Raw genomic sequence first — 11187 nt, 5'->3', positions numbered from 1 at the left:
GGGGATGGACCTGGCATCATTACAGACTCGAAGGAGAGAAATGCTTATTCCCTGCACCTCAGAAAGGCAGCACTGAGGTGAAGGTCAGCTGCTGGGGGAGGATGAAATCTGGCAAGAGGTTTCTGGACAGCCTTGGGGGTCAGACGGCTGTTGGGAGAAGGAAATCATAGGCTGAACTTTATTCACACATACTGGCTGCACGTAACTCAGACAAGCCCAAATCTTTGCACGCTTCCTAATCAGATAACCCATGGGTTACGTACATGGAGGGACACCAACTTCTCCTCTGATTTCAAAGAATTCAAAAGGTGAGATTGATCCTGCATATATATTAGGGAGGATGTCATATTTTTCAATCACTGCTTACGTCTTGTTTACTGTTCCAGCCCTGGGAAGCACTCAGCCTCCTCATTGAAAAGCTCTTCTTCCCTCACATCTTCATTCATTAAGCAAGCTGTCTACAGAAGCCTGTAAGCACAAAGCCCAACCACAGCAGTGGGCTTGGGAGACTGCTTTATTTTTAGAAAAAAAAAAAAAACAAACAAACCACAAACTTAAACCAACCATATTCCTCTGGAGAACTAACTCAAGAACCATTACTAGTAAAAGTTGCCTTGAAATAAAACCGTTTTTAATGATGGCATTTAGCAGCAGTTTCAAGAGCCTGGTGCTCTTACGATTTTATCAGAGGGGAATGCATTTTGGGGAAGGCACCCAGGGCCAGTGAAGGACTCCAGGGTAGGCAAGAAAACTGGCCTTAACTTGCCTGTCACTGCTCGGAGCACTCTGTGATGCCTTTGCTCACAGGACCCAGCATTTCCCCTCTGGCTTTGCGTAATGTACCGAGATCTCTGATTCCTCAGTGGTTTGCAGTGCACAGTCCTTTTTTTCTCAGTAACTCTCTCATTATAGGCCAATTTTAACTTATAAATTCATTTATAAGCCAGTCCATTTGTGCAGACTCTCTTGCTGGAGGCAGACTTCTGCCTTTCTCCATCTCCCTCTCTCTCTCCCTCCTCCTCCGCTGGAGCCCCCAGTAAGGACAAGTGCATGTGAATCCAGGACATCTCTTGTCTACAGCTTCTGTGGGGCAAAGGCACCTGTGGGGCACAGGCTTGTGTGGGGCAGAGGCTTGTCTGGGGCACAGCTTCATCCAGCATCTTTGGACAAAATTGGAAAGAGGCAGGCAGTGTAGCTGCAACCAGGAGCTGCTCTTGCTGCCCAGCTACCTCACGGTAAAGGCAGCAGAGACGCTGGTGGCTTCTCCAGATCACCCAGGCAGAGATGTGTTCCTCAAGGTGTGCTTGCCTTCCTGCTGCTCCTTCCCGGCCCTCTCTGAGGGAGCAATGCAAGGCCCAGCAGGCACCCCCCAGCAGGGGCCCATCTGGAAGAGGAAACAGTTGTGTCAGGGCACCTCCATCCATCCTAGGACTCTCCCCATCCCAGCAGCCCTGGGATGCCTTTCCATTGCTTGGAGCACAGATCAAGAGCACTTGGGCAGCAAACCAGGTACTGGAACAGGAGTGACCACCACCTTTGGGCAAGGAGGGACAGGAGAAAGGGAAGGGATGTGAGGGAAACTCAGCAGTAAGAAAGCTGACCTTGCCAGGCCCAAGAAAAGGGAGACACCTTCTCCAAAGCCAAGGGTCTGTGTGTGGCCCCTTGGCTAAACCAGGTGAACCCGTGGTGGGCCACCAGGGTGACCTGAGCTGGAAGCTGGCCCTGGGTCTGTAAAGATGGGACCTTTGGCACCGTGCTACTGAGGACACACTGACTGCAAAGCAGTGACCGGGAGGAGGAGGAGAGAGTGAAGTAACAAGCAATAGGACAAGAGGAAACGGCCTCAAGTTGTACGGGGGGAGCTTTAGTGAGAGAGTCAGGAAGACTAAAAATACTTACCCAAGTGGAAGGGAAAAGCCTGGTTTACACAGGTGAATTCCTGCTATGGAGAAAGCCAGGCAAAAACCCAAGCCCCAGGTAAGGTGTCTGTGCAAGGCCAACGCCGCACCCATCACACCTTTTCCCTGGAAGGGCGCACAGGCGTCGGAATGGGCTGTCCCGGGAATCCCGGATCGCCCTGGCTGGAGGTGTTCAGAAGGCGTGGGGATGTGGCACTCGGGGGCGCGGATTAGCGGCTGGACTCGGTGACCGTATCGGTCTTTTTCCGATCAGTGATTCCGGCGTCTCCATCCCCCCGGCAGAGCCAGCGCGGAGCTGCCCCGGGAGCCGCCGCTGCCCCAGCGCGCTCCTGTCCCGGGGCGCTGCCGCCTCCCGCAGCCCGCTCCGTGTCCCGGGAAACCCCAGCAGATGGTGCCAGACTGCCAAAAACCCTCCGGGAGCCGGGCCCGGCTCCACCGGGAGCCGCCGCCTGCCTCTGCTGCCTGGCAGCCTGGGGTGGCGCGGGCAAGGAGCGATGCGAGATTTTGGGAAGCCCTGAATTAACCGCTAGCAAATCCCCGGAGGCTGTGAGAAGGTCAGCATCTGCCCCTTTTAGTTCAGTCAAAGCTCCTTGGCCAGCATCTCCTCGCTTTCAGCATTTTTACTTTCCACTGCGATATTTGGTCCTCAGAGTGACCAGAGCAATGGAGTTCCCCCCTCCCTCTTCTTGGCTGACTTTGCTCTGGGCAATTTATCTCGATCCTCAGTGTAAAATTTTCCTTTGCACCATTTCATCCTATTATTCCAGAATAAATCGGGACCATTTCCATGTCGAATGCTGGCAGAGGAGCACAAGAGCAAGGAGGGGAAGAGTTTCACTGCTGTGGCAGTTCAGGAGGTTTGGGGACTTTCCCCTTTGTTCAGGCACGGGGACAACAGGCCCTTCCTTCTGACCACAGGGCTCCCCAGGCTTTCCATACACGCCCTGGGGCTCCCACAGCAGTGATGCTCTCCCAAACCTCTCTGTGAGCAGGAAAGCCAGAGGATGATGAAGATGCAGGAGGCTGCATCACCTCAAGGACCAGCTGCCTGGGAAGCCACACAGGGCTGTTTCAGGGTCAGCCAGAGGGGATAACTCAATAGCCAGCACTACTTCAGCAGGACTGTCAGCAGATGGGCGACTCACATGCCTCAGACCCAAAGATCAGGACAGGTGTCCCCATGGAACTACAAAGCAAGGACAGAGAACTGCTGAGCTAGAAGCATCCCCATGGGCTTTGGTGCTCCCAGACGGTGGTGATGCAGTCACAGCTAAACAAAAATCAGCTTTTAAATTACAGAGCAGAGAGCCCACCCGTTCCTCATCTACGCCTAGCAGCTGAGCTCACCCACGTGTTATTAAAACCATGACACCACTGTTCCAGGCACGCCTCCTGGAGCCTGGGAGAGCTGAGCAAGCAGAGCCCCCCTGGAAAACAGGGCTCAGACCAACAGCCCAATGCTCCAGGAGGGGACCTAGTGCTGGAGCCCAGACATGGGAGTTGTCTGTCAGCCCAGCTTTGCTTTTCCTGGCAAGTGCCCTCACCTTCCCCTCCAGCCCAGAGGCTCATGCAGGGAATTTCATCACCGAACCCTGCTCTCTACTCTGAGGGATTTTCCCTAGCCTGGCAGCTGGACCAGCTAGCTTTGCATGCTGAAGACCTTCCCCAGTCTGACAACCAAGCTGCTGCTGCTGCTGCTGGAATGCCAGGGAGCACACAGCCCCAGCCCTCTCACACACGTGGGAGCCGTGCCCCACTCTCCTCCCTGTACACAATCCAAGCAGCACCATCCCAACCCTCTCCTCCACCAGGCAACTCAACTCTGTGTCACCAGCCACTCCAGCCTTGATCTCCAGATGTGGCTGCCTTACCTCTCCCCTGCCTTGCAATCTGCAGGCATGAGCATCCGTAAGTCTTTCCTGCTTATTTGGGGATTGCATGTGCTTCAGCCATGCTTTATAAACAACCATGTCTCTCTGCTGAGGCTGGGCCAATGGTGCCTCTGACTGCTGGGGCTCTCTGCTCCACGGAGGGAGTTTCTCCTTCCCCTCCAGCACCTCCTGGCTGACACATCTGATCGAGGGCTTGGCAGCTGCAGCCTGCGTACATTCTTGTGCCAGTGGAGTCACCAGCCTGTCTGGCAGCAGGCAGGCAGTGCCACCCCAGCATGGCTGGGCGGTGTCAGCAGCCACCCTGCAGCTGCCAGCCTCAAAAGCAGCCCTGGGTGAAGCCTCACTCCAGGTGAGGTTTTATTTCCAGGCTGGTTTTGTCAGTAAGGAGGCCTGAGAGAATGTTTCGCCCACCTCCACGGATGCGTTCTCACTGCCCTTTCTTCAAGATGCAATGAAATTTGATTGAGAGGGTTGCAGTCTCAGCTATATTAAGGTCTCCCTGACTTATATCCTCTATTTCCACAAATGTGGGTAAGCAGAGAGAGGATTGAGACCCCCGTTGCCACGTTGGCCTTTGCTCAGCTGCCACCAGGCAGTTACGGCTCTCCAGGGCACGGTTAAGCAAGTCCTCCCTCCCCACGGGGGCGTTTTTAATCAGAGGCTTCAGCTTGTTCATTTCTCTCTGGGTCACTGCCACCAGTGGGGCCCTTGACCACAAACCATGGCCTCTGTTTTGCAGTGGGAAAAGATGAGGCATCACCCAGCAGGACACGCTCAATCTTAAACGTTGCCACAGCGGAGAAATCGGGAGCAGAAAGATTGAGGACACCGGTGTGATTTCACATGTTTAACCTCCTGATAATTCCCTCTGCCTGTATTACCTCTCAGCTTCCAAATCCTCGGTTTTCTTCAGAGAGAGGGAGATTTCTCTCAAGGTTTTAATTCTTGGGATTAGATTCCTAGGAAACGCCTGTGCAGGTCACACTGGTGGGCTGTCTAGCCTGATCCCCCACTGTGGCCATGAGAAAGAGTACACAGAGTCGACCACTCCGAGGGTCTGTCCCTACTGTTTTCCCACAGCTCCCATCCTCTCACAATTAGGGCTGTGAGAGGGCACTTCCCATCCCTTTGAATATCCCAGTCCTGAGCCTGTTGTCCTCAAATGCCTCTCACCCTGCCTGAGCCTGCTGGGGCTGCCTGCCTCCCTGGGGGTCAGAGAAGGCCAGGTATCCAGGACCTGCTGCATGAAGAAGACCTACTTCCTCCTGCAGCTTTTTTCCAAGGAGGTGTAGGAGTTTCAGTGAGTGTCACACAGTGGCCACGTTGCAGGGTTGAGAGAATAACAATTCCCTGTTTGCTGCCTCTGTGGTTTAGCAAACCTCATTTGTATTCCCTGCCAGCCTCTTCCTCTCCAAAACCTGAAGTATTTTCACATGCCTCAGACATCAAAGGACACAGTTAGGGTTATGGGAGCCTAACCTGCATCCCTGAAGGAGCCAACATAACCGGATTCAATTCATGTTGGTATTCAGGTGACTGCCCCAGGCTGAAGGGAAGAACACATCCAAGGTGACCAGGGAGCTGTGAGAGGATTCAACCTGAAGATCACTGTATAAAACAGTGTGGGTCTGGCATGCACCCATCAACGTCAACTGGGCGACAGCTACGGGTGTAGCACGTGAGCCTGACTGTGAGGATGCAGAAGGTGTTAAGGGAAGTGAAAGGAAGCCCTTCTGAACATTGCCGCAGGACTGGAAGTGTCACGTGGTCAACTCGTGCTGGTGTCCTGCGGTTTCGGTTGCTGGCACTTGGTGTGGAGGTCTCACATCACACCCCAGGACTCTCACCACGTGCAGCCTGACATTTCCAGAGCAGGCAGATGCAGCAATGAACATCAGTGCATATGTAACGCGCTGGAGACACTGTTTGGGTCTCCAGGTGGGTTACGTGAGGCAATTACGAGTCTCTAAGCTGGCTAGACTTCTACAACAATGAAAGGCAAGGAAAAAAAAATAATCAGTAGCTCACTGGCTTTCCCCCATACCTTGGGCCTTTGAAGGGATAGAGGTCACTTCACAGTGATCCTTTCCTGGACAGTCTTCAAAAGTTTGTGTTCCTCCTTGATGAGTTCAGCCCTGCTGCGGTCATGTCCTTGATATGGAGACAATTCCATCACTAGGAAACCTCTTTATCCAGGATGTTTAAACAAAGGTGTTTCAAATGTATGCAGGGCATGGAAGGGAAGGGAAAGGAGAGGAGTTTATGCAGGGATGGTATGAGAGATTCACCCTGGCAGTGAAAGTAAATGTGCATGACACAGCTGAGGGCAAGCATGTGTGTTAACAGACAAACAGCCCCAGGAACACAAAATGAGATGAAAAGGGAGCTAAAGAATATAAACACCAGGGAGTTCACAGCTCTCAAAGACGTGATGTGATCCTATTGCAAGCGCTCCACCAGCTGCCCCTCGGTGGCCCTGCCCTGGGCTGCTGTGCACAGTCCTTCCTGGGACAGTTTACAGAGGGGGAAAACACGGGTGGGACAAGGGACAGGACATGGACCAAGCAGCACAACTGTTTTGACTCCTTTAGAGGTAGCTGGGGCAAGACACAAACACTCAGCATGACTCTATCAGCCTTGTCAGCCTCCCCCACGACATTCACCTCCTTCCCCCGTGAAAGTTAAAAGAACAGGTCTGAACATAGGCAGTGCTGAGACCAGAACACCCTCCCAAAGATGGGGAGCAAGGCTGAGAATACGGCTCCCACTTCCCTGGTCCCTGGCCACCCTGCCCAGACTCCCACAGCACTGTTACTCAGGGACCAGCTCGTCCCTTTCTCTTATGTTGCTTATGTGAAGCAACTCTTGTTACTCCTCTGACCATCTCTGCTTCCCAGCACAATCAACGAGCCAGCACAGTCCTTTTTGAAGGCCAGGCAGCTCTCACAGCAGTAAATACCAGTGTAGAAAACAACAGGCAGTTTATTCTTCGCCCCCAAGAAACATCCACAGAGTTTCTGTGCTGCCCCTGCAATAACAAGGAACACCTCTTTATGCTTTTCTCTGTGTGAATTGAAGAGGCTGCAGTACCCGGGGCTCAGCACCAGATCCCAAGAGCTGTGATCAGCAGAACCCCCCTAGGTCTGCTGGCACCAGGCTGGCAGATTCAGGCCTCCCTGGGAACTCACAAGTGCCTGACCCCAAGGATCTCCAAGTGGCTCCAACAGTGAAAGGTTTTTTAAAACGCTTGCAATCAGACCTGTGGCCAGGATGCTGCACTTGGGAAAGCTTAGGAAAGAAACCATCCTAGAGTCATGTCCAAACTATACTAAAAACCCCAAAACTTCCGTAATGCGTCAAGCCCTAAATTAGCTATCTCTCCAGCTCAAAGCACGTGAAATCCTCTCCTGTCCTTGGAAGGGGAGCACCCTGGGGAGAAGCAGATCAAGAAACCCTTAGAAGCAGTAAGGAAGCCTCAGCAGGCTGCCAGCAGCAGGGATCTAGCTTCAAGGGCACGAAACTTTACCGCCTGGGGTAAAACAGTGAGCCTCAGCCTGGGGGCAGTGGTCAAAACGAGTGATGTTCTCCTATGCCTAGCTGCTAGATCAGAAGTGGGATGGGAGCTGTCAGAGTGTGTGCTATGCTTGCAATGACTATCAACCTGTCCAGGATGAGCCCAGGCTGCTCTAAAGGTTTTGGACAAAGGACATCACTAAGCTAATGAGCTGCTGGCCCAGCTGCCAGCATCTTCAGTGGAGAGAGGTTTTCAGTATAGACACACAGCACTCCCAGTTCATAACCATAAGGACACGCGCTCTTTTCCTTGAAAGAGATTTGTATCCTGAAGCTGAGGCGATTTGCAAACCAAAACAACCCTGACACTTTTGCCTGTCTCCATGAAGCACGTGGCTGATGGCCAGCAGCATATCAGACTGGCAGAGCAGGCAAAGCTGTCATTACCTGGTGTTCAAACAACTCATGATCTAACCTGCTTGTGCTAGCCAGGATTCAGGCTGCTGCAAAATGTAAGCCCACAACCTCAGCCAAAACTGAGGAACTTGAAGCAACTTGGGAAACTCAGCAGCGGCAGAAAACCTGGGGCCAGATCAGAAACATTAACTACAGTTCACCTTGCCCACATGCAGAATCACCCACGCCCCAAGTGTCCCTGCTGAAGCCCAGGGGCCCCAATGAGCAGCTCGAGAGAGGCAGAACCACACGTTCATGTGCAGATGCAGTTCCAAGAGAGACACCACCACCACAGAGGAGACGGCAGGAATAAGGAGGAAAAAACATTTTTCATGGCCTTGACAGTGACCCAGAGTCCCACCATAGGAGAAATTGCTTTGAAAAGCACTCTGGTTGGGGATTTATGGGTGAACATGGCTGTATATTTTATAGTACATTCTTATGGCCTCATCGGTCAATAATCTGCATTTAACTCAGTCCCTTCAGAGTGTGATGGGCCATAACGCTTGTGAAGCAGCTGCTACATGCTGAAATAATAATCAAGGAAGCAGAGGGCAGAGCTGATAATTGACTCTGCTAATGTGCAAGTCGGGACTTTGAGTTATTGATCAGATGTGCTTCGGTGGCTCAGCAAGAGCCCAATCCTCTATGCCTGGAGGTATCGACTCAGATGTTACCAAGAAGGGGGTACTCTCTTCTCCCCACATACTGATTTTCTGGATCATCTCCTATTCTGAATTTCCTTCAGCATTTCCTCTGGGACTGGTCTAAGATAGACCCCTGAAGTTGCCTGACAAAACAGCTTTGTCCCTGCTGCCAGCCTGCTTGTGTCCCACACACCCAGATCTTCAGCATCAGGGACATAAACAATGCTGAGGAGACAACGACTTTCACCCCTCAATACCTCTTTATGGTACCATCCCTGGCACAGGTGCCCCTTCCTGTCAGCTCCTTTTCTTTCTGCCCTCCAACTGAATCCCTTGCTTCCTCCTTCAGGTCTTCCACCTGCCTCTCCTCCTCCTTGAGCCTCACTGCAGCTTCAGCACGTTTCTCCCTGTCCCCAGAGGTTACCGTGGCAGATCAAGGCACGTCACTGGCACCTCATCCCACGCCACTGCTGACCACCTGCTCACCCACATCCTAGTGGGTGTCAGAGCCACAGAGACAAGCCACTTCCTCCACTGTTAGCCGGATGCCTGCAGCCACGTCTTGAACGTGAACTCGCACAAAGCCTGCCAAAAAAGGTAAATAAATTATGTTAGAGAGGTCTTCCTTTTCAGCTAATTCACTGGTTTCTTCAAAGACTTGCAAGAATTCGGGAGATGTGGGCTCCTTTTGCAGAATCTCTGCAGGTTGCACATCTGAGCAGTGTTACCCGTCTAAGCTTCATGGCCAATTCTAATTTGCTAGGCACTGCATTCATTTGCATGCATGTCAAACAGGCCTGTAATTCTCCACATCATCCCAAGAGCTGTTAAAAATGTGAGTAAGACATTCTCCATCCTTATCAGACACTGCTTTTTCTTTTTAGTTTTTCCTTTTTTTTTTTTTTCCCAATTTTTTTTTTGGGGGGGGGGCTCTTTTTTCTTCAATGAGAGAAATATTTCTTTCAGAGCTGTGGTCCTTTCATCCCCATCTTCCCGAAGACCTCTTGTCTGTAAACCATCATGACCTGGAAGCTTAATGAGACTTACACAGTCTGGTTGTCCCAGCTGCTCCTCTCTCAGTCTCTGATGCTATTTTCTCTTGGTCCAGAAAAGGGCAAGATCTGCGTAAGCCCCTCCAGAGCCATCTTTGTAGTGGAAACAGATGTGAAGGAATTATTCAGCCCTTCAAGAACATATTTAGTTTCCTTAATTGCTCTCTTTTAAGTACAGGTGACTCAGTGCTCAAATATTTAGGCAGACCTCTCAGTGTGGGTTACTTGGAAAATCAGTGCTTTTACACCTCTAGGCTCCTGCATGCTTAAACCCATTTTCATCTTCTAAGACTGGGAAAAATGTTGTCCAGTGAAGAGCATCAAGAGCTTAGTCTGTGTTGTCCAAAAAAAGAGCTGTGAGATTCTTTGAGCAACTGCTTTCACAACAGTCCTTAAAAAAAATAAAAAAAATCTAGCTGCAGAGTCCAAACGTCGTTTCCATCAGGCAATAGATGCCCAGTGGGCTCTGCTTCCCCTCCGTCTTGCAGGAGAGGAGAAGGATAGCTTCACATTCAACCACAACCTGCCAGATGCTGTGGGACGTGCAAGTGTTCCCACAGCACTACGTGGCCCTTCTCATTTTCCAGGTTGTCTTTCTGGCCAAATGTATCTATTGCCAGATGTTGCTCACCTTGCTGAGTCTGCAGCTCACGTAGCTGCCAGATTTCCAAAGGGGCTCAGGGTTTTTATCAAGAGTAGCAAAAAGTTGACGAGACACTCACAGGTTCGCCTGTGGCTGAAAGGGTGCTGAGTTGCAGCAAGGGAAACAGGAAGGCTCGTGTTCAGCTCACTCCCAGGATGCACGAAAAGCTAAGAAATGGCCAGGCAGGCAGGAAAGTGATGGCTTTATAAGGAGACTCGGGATGCAACTCAGAGATGGGGAAGATTTTGAAAAGAAAAGAAAAATTGGCGTTTTACAAGAATCAAGGAAAATGCTTTCCAAATGCTCCTGCCAGCTGGACAGAACCTTGCCTGGAAGATGTGTACTCACAGAGCCTGCCGTGGCAGGCAGCAGATCTGCAAGGCAGGAGCCACAGTGTGGGTGTTGTTGGCCTCCCCCAGCCCCAGGCCTCAGCACTTCCCACCAGAAAGGAGAAGCTGCTTCTCCGCAGGGGTGGGAGGTGACACGTCACAGCACCTTGGGGTTCCTGTTGCATCACAGACTTCCTGACCCACACTGCAATGGCTTTGTCCTCCCTCAGCGTGCAAGCAACCCCTGCTGCCTGGGCTGGCTCCCCTCTCCCTGTGGGGATGTGCAGGCCCTGCAGTGTGGCAGGCAGCCAAGCTGAGCAGTGCCCCCACAGTAACACAGACCCAGCAGACAAACCATCTGCTCCCTGGGGCTCTCCTGACTTTGGCTGCACGGAGGGACTCAAGGAGCAGGGGGTCCCGATGGACAGGCTGGCAGTGCCCCGCTGCAGTGACAAAGGCAAATCGGATCAGGGGCTGCATCCACAGGGACACTGCTAGCAAAAATAGAAATGTGATCATGCCACTCTGCTCAGTGCTTATCAGGCCACATCCAGCCATGCTGTACCCAGTTCTGGTACCCATGATTCAAAAAAAAGACATGAACAGACTGGAAAGGGACCAAAGGAGGGCCACAAAGATGATCAAAGTGCTGGAGATCCTATCATATGAGGAAAACAAGAAGTAATTAGATCTTTTCCCCCTGAAAAGGGCTCAGGAGGGGACTTCATCACAGTTT

At 51.8% G+C, this 11187-nt stretch overlaps 1 long non-coding RNA gene across 1 annotated transcript; it reads right to left on the bottom strand.

The window, feature by feature from the left end:
- Positions 1-8729: 8729 nt before the first annotated feature.
- LOC116782557 lies at positions 8730-10193 on the bottom strand. The gene is made up of 3 exons (XR_004355260.1): positions 10111-10193; positions 9475-9572; positions 8730-9012 (listed from the first exon to the last, which is right to left on the bottom strand). It is a non-coding gene; the product is annotated as an uncharacterized LOC116782557 (long non-coding RNA).
- Between the last annotated feature and the right edge of the window lie 994 nt (positions 10194-11187).

The sequence above is a fragment of the Chiroxiphia lanceolata genome, chromosome 2 (assembly GCF_009829145.1).
Source record: "Chiroxiphia lanceolata isolate bChiLan1 chromosome 2, bChiLan1.pri, whole genome shotgun sequence".
Classification (NCBI taxonomy): domain Eukaryota; kingdom Metazoa; phylum Chordata; class Aves; order Passeriformes; family Pipridae; genus Chiroxiphia; species Chiroxiphia lanceolata.
The sequence above is the reverse complement of the archived record's forward strand: the minus strand, read 5'-3'. Positions and strand labels throughout refer to the sequence as shown.